The following is a 6,000-nucleotide window of genomic DNA, read 5'->3' on the forward strand; positions in this document are numbered from 1 at the left end:
CAAAGCGCTTCCTTAATGACGTTGCGTGCCGAGACAAGGAAGCTCTCACACGTGCATACGTAAATTTGCATTCAGTTGATCTGCCACACCTACTCCCGCTATGTAACAGAAATAATCATGATCCCCCATCCAAAAAAGTTCAACTTTACCTCGTTGTTAGTCTATATCAAAAGCGGTTGTTCACTTTGTGTGCAAGACGCTATTTTTCGGGACTTTTTTTATTCCAACCGCGAGTTATTTGGGGAGAAACGAGAACGCGCACATACACAGAATAACTTACACCTGGCTTGATGAATCTGTGTCTGCTTATCCTGGATTGGTCTTTGTGCAACCAATTCAGCCGGTATGCTCTTGTTTAGGATTCAGTGATCGCGGCTCAGTAACTTATCCCGGATGTCTTAATTCTGCTTTTGTGCAACGGGCCCCAGAGCTGGCTGTTTTTTTCACGGACCCGAGATGATGGAAGTAGGCTAGCTTTTCTCAACCTCTTCTCGCGCTGGCCCCTTCTTAGCTAGACGGGCTGGCTCTGGTCGGCCTAATATCAATCCAACAGAGGGGGGAAGAATAGAATAGGCCTATATGTTGATTTTGCAACAAATTATTCCAACTAAGTTGCAGTGTGGCTGCTGGCCGTGTTCAATTGGAAACTCATAGAAACTCTGGGGCGATTTTCATCAACAATAATCAACCCCACGCACATAACCAGAAAATACCGATATGGTTATACAAATAAGATACCAAAAAACAACTAAGTAGCAACGTTGTGTGAAAAGAGAAATGCAACCAGAATATAACGTTTCTTTTTTTAGTTGTAATAACCTGGAGCTAACGTTCTCTCCAGGGTATTAGAAGGTTACTGATAAACTAACCACAGGAGAACCAATGGCTAACGTTATTTGCTTGCTGGATTCAACCAAAATATAACGTTTCTTTTTTCAGTTGTAAAAACGTTAGGGGAACGTTATTTGTTTTGACAACCTGGAGATAACGTTCTCTAAACGTTATTAGATATGGGTAAATGATACATTTCCTGAATCCTTAGGGTCATGCCAGTATTTCAGTGTTTGGATTTTGTTTCTCTGATGCTCCCAGGTGCCACAGGATTAAAAGTAGAGGTGGGCATAGATTAATTTTGTTAATCTAGATTAATCTCACTGTAATCTTGAAATTAATCTAGATTAATCTAGATTAATTTTAGGTGCACCAGCGCGAAATTTAGGTGCACCCACATTTTTCATTGCATCGCCTTTAACACTAAAAGGTCCCCTTTTTATTGCTGTCCTTTCATATAATGATTTTTTAACAACAAAAAGTCTAGAAAAAGCTTGAAACACAATAAAAGATTTTTTTCTTTACAAAATTATTTATATAAGCCTATTCTACATACTGAAATGTCTGATATTCATGACGGCACACTTTATGCATATTGCAGCCTACTATATTACAACTCTGCCTCTTTAATTCAGCTGTCTGCTTGAAACCTCAAAATGTAAACAAAGCCTAGCATAGTTGGCTAGTTTATCATAGTTTACTAGTTGGACTGCTCAGTTTCCCCACGTGTGTTTACTGTAAGTTTCAATGTGGGCTAATACTTTTTCTCCTTTCGAGTTTTGGAGTTGGAAAACATTGGTATTGAGATTATCATCCAACTCATGCAAGAGTGACTTGAATGTAAGAGTTTTAATCAACTTTCTGCAGCAATGATGCTAACCGGAATTTATATTAATTTAGCTAACGTCTTCTATATGCATCATTGCTTTCACGATAGTGAATGTTTTATTTGGATTAAATGTGCATGTCGAGGGGCGGGTCGCGACTCGCGAGTGTCCATTGAGCGCGCACGGGAGAGGGAGGGAGAGGGAGAGAAAGCGGGCCAAGGAGAGGGGGGTTACTTCTATTAGGAATGAGCGATCAGGTGCCATTCGGGAGGGGTCTGAGCTTATCGTCCATGTTGGGAGGATGTATCATTGGTTACTGTTAGGTAAAGTTGCACGCATAGTCTACAATGACAACTTGTGAAAGAAAGCAGCCGAGCAGCGTCAGGTGCACCAGTGCGACCTAGACTTTTTTCAGGCGCACTCTTAAACATTGGCGTTCGCGCTAAGATATCAAGGTGAAAGTGATCATAGCTTGCGTGGTATAGACCCAGCTCCCAGCCCAACTTTGAGAATAGATTAACGCCGATATTTTTTTTATCGCCCGATAAGAGTTGCACGATAACGCAGCACGTTAACGCCGATAACGGCCCACCACTAATTAAAAGACAAAAAATGGCAGGGAAATGGTAGGGAAATGTGTGTGATTAAAGGTTTGAAGAGCTCCAGGGTTGGCTGTACTTATCCAAAATGTTCACAAAAGGATTTAAATGAAAGCTCAGAGTCTCCCCTTTAAAATGATACCAAACATAACAAAATAAAATATTCCAGTGTTCTGCTTGATTTATACACATTATTTCTTTAACCTTAGTTTACATTATGTGTCATAACTCAAAACAGCTACTCTTGTCAGATGGCCATCATACATCATTGAAAAGCTGAGATTCCAGGCTTTCAGAAAAGGTATGGTAGCCTTTGCCACCTTTTCGGTAACGGTTTCCATAATTTGAGGCCCTGGCTCATGGTCTATTACTCTCGTTTGATTTACTCGTGAAACCACCATCAGAAAGATATGCCACGCATATCAGATGAAAGAGGAGAGCTAGAGCTACAGATACCAAATACAATATTCTAGGTCATAAAACAGACGAAGTGACAGCAAAATAATAAGTTCATTTAGCTCCACTTACCCCATGTTTTTGTGTGGCATATAATAGCCTATGTTCATTATCCAACATTATCATGTGTTTCTCTGGCAAGTCACGTTCATTATACGGTTTTGAGATCCTAGCAAACTCCTGTATGGTATCCAATTCAAGACTCATATTGCATCCAAATTTGTTTGACAAATAAACACTTTTTTGCCTTTATTTTGTTCATTGCAATGCAGTAAAACATATTATAGAGAATCATCATCTGGGCACGTCATGTGTGCTACCACGCAAACAAGTCAGGTCAGATCAGCTAGTGTCACAAATATGGAGCGCAAAAAGTGTCAAAAAGTCATTTTTCATCACTAAATAAAAATGTACATTTATTTCTGTAAGGCACACACCACATATTTTTGTAAATTGCTTAGCCCCAAAGTATCCCTCCACCATGGTTCTTATATTGCCATTTCCAGGGCAGTCAGGCCTACACAAACATGAAAGCCGTGTCAAGCTGCCAGCTTGCTGTGGTGAGATACACATCAAAATGTAAGAGTTTGTAAAGTATGCTTTTTGAATTTTTCAAAATCAAATCAATGCAAGTATTAATGCAGGATGTTGTATGTGTGTGTATTGTATATTGTATATTGTATAGGCCTATATTGTATTGTGCATGTGCACTTACAATGTGGAATAAGTGGAAGGGAATTATTTTTTTATTTTTATTTAGTTATTTATTTATTTTTAACCCTCTGATGCATGAATTATGAAAGCCTGGGTCAAAATTGTTTGTAATGTGTTTTTAATCTGCTTAGGACATGAAAAAACCAAATATTCAAAACATTTTTAAAAATATGAGTTTTTCAGGAAGTTACAAACATGTCCACTACAGTGGACTACATGCACCTCGGACCTCAAACATAAAAGTGAAAACCTAATGTAAAAATGAAGCAAACTGAGTTTTTCTCAAATTAACCTCATTTTATGCTCATCAATCATCAGTTCATCAATCCTATTAACTCTTTGCATCCTAAATCTCTGCATCTCATTCATCATCCTCATCGTCCATGCCTTTATTGTTCTCTGGCAGCCACTCATCATCATTTTCATCACTATACTGATCATCACTGGAGTCAGAGGGGTCTTACCTATTATTTGCTGCACTTGTGGTCTAAAAATATGATAAAATAATATTTTATAGAAACACAAACTACAACTATTATGCATAAAAATCCACAATTATGCATAAATTATGAATAATATGCATACAATGTATAAACTAACATGAATATACCCAAAATGCACTGAATTGCAACCAAAATAATCATTATAAGAGATGAATCAACCACATGACCTGTGTGAAAAATATGGTCAGTAATGCATGATGTCCACTTTATAGGACACATGGTTAATCGCAATTTCCAGCTTATTTGAAATATTTTTTTTTTAAAAAAATATAGAGTAATATTGTTCCTTAGATATTCCTGCATATCATCATATTTTTTTTACCTCTTGGGTTCTCCTGTAATAGGAGGATTGACAGGATATACCCGAAGTAGTCAACAGGTGTGGCTGTCTGTCAGCCATCTTTGATTTAGAGGAGGCTCACGTGTAGCTACAACAACTAACCACTGAATACACCTCAATGGTTGGGGGCAGCAGAGAGTACTCTAATGGCTGATATGCAGTCCACCATAGAAACTATTGCATTTAGGAGAAAATGACTTTTAAACAGCTGTCCACTGTAGTGACCGCTATTAATTTTAATGATATTATTGCGGGGGGGGGGGGGGGGGGGGGGCTTTCTGCGCCCCTGCTTTGGTCTAATGAGATTAAACTGGAGCTGTTTGGGCACATGGATGTTGCCTATGTTTGGTGAAAAAAGGGTAAGGCCTACAACCATAAAAATACAGTTCCCACAGTGAACCATGGTGGTGGGAGCATCATGTTATGGGGCTGTGGGTGCATAGAATCATGAAAAAGAAAGATTATGTTGACATTTTGAGGGATAACATCAAGAAGTCTGCTCTTAGTCTAGGCTTAGGTCGCCACCAGGTCTTTCAGCATGATAATAACCCAAAGCATATGTGAAAAGTGGTCTAAAACGTCCTAAAGGATACCAAAATCAAGATCCTGGAGTGGCCTACACAGACCTCAACCCCATTGAGAATCTGTGGCACGTGCTTAAAGCAAGAGTCCATGCAAGAAAACCATGCAGTTTGGACGAGCTGGAGCTAAAGAGTGTCTATAGAGATAGGTGCCAACCTAGTAAAAGACTATTCAAAGAAGTTGTCAGTAAAGCAAAGAAAGGCTACACTATTGACTATTAATGGTCTGGGGGCTAATAATTTTAAACATGTCAATTCTTCCTTTTCTTGTCACAAATCAGAGCATGAGTAAAACAATATCAAACTTTGTGGGCATGCTGTCTTTGCTCTTTTGTAATCATATAAACTTAGCACATTTTTGGAAATGGTCATTTTCATGTATAAACAAATTAGGATTATATCTGATTTCACAAGGGGGGCTAATAATGTTGGCCTTAACTGTATATTTTATTCTGCCATTGTAAGTAGCCTACTTCTCATGGCTTGTTCCCCCTGTACACAAACGCAAACATGCTTTTGTTGTGGAGGCGAAGGATTAACAACAGGCAAAAACTCTCTCAAAAGAGCAATATCTGACAAGGTCATTTTCACAATTCTTGGGAGACGTCTTCCAGCTGACAATTCTCGTTGCATGGCTGGTTATGGTTAGTTGCTATGGCTCTGCTAGGTGAATGATTCCCCTATTACATGTTTGTTTACCATCAAATTTGCTTCGTAAAAGGTCATTATTAAGGTAAAAATCTTGCATAGTGACACATACAAGAAACACCTCCAGAGCATTGTGCAAACATGCTGTAAAATCATTGGCCACCCTCTTCAGTCTCTGACATCACTGCATGAGAAGGCAACACTAAGAAAAGCCAACTCCATCTTAGAAGACTCTACGCATGTCTTGCACAGAGTTTTTGAATGGCTGCCCTCTGGCAGGCGTCTGCGCTGTGCTCTTGCTAGGACCAACAGGAGGAAGGCTACTTTTACTTTTGAGGCTATTCGCCTTCTGAACTTAAATATGCTCCCAGCCCCCTCCTCCTCTCTTTCCTGGGACTAAGAGACTAGGACCCACACACACACACACCATTGTCTGTCCTGTTCTCCCTTTGTCTTGTCTTATTTGTCTTACATGTTGTGCGTCTTATATATCACTATGCC

Source organism: Sardina pilchardus, chromosome 10 (genome assembly GCF_963854185.1).
Source record: "Sardina pilchardus chromosome 10, fSarPil1.1, whole genome shotgun sequence".
In the NCBI taxonomy this organism is placed as follows: domain Eukaryota; kingdom Metazoa; phylum Chordata; class Actinopteri; order Clupeiformes; family Clupeidae; genus Sardina; species Sardina pilchardus.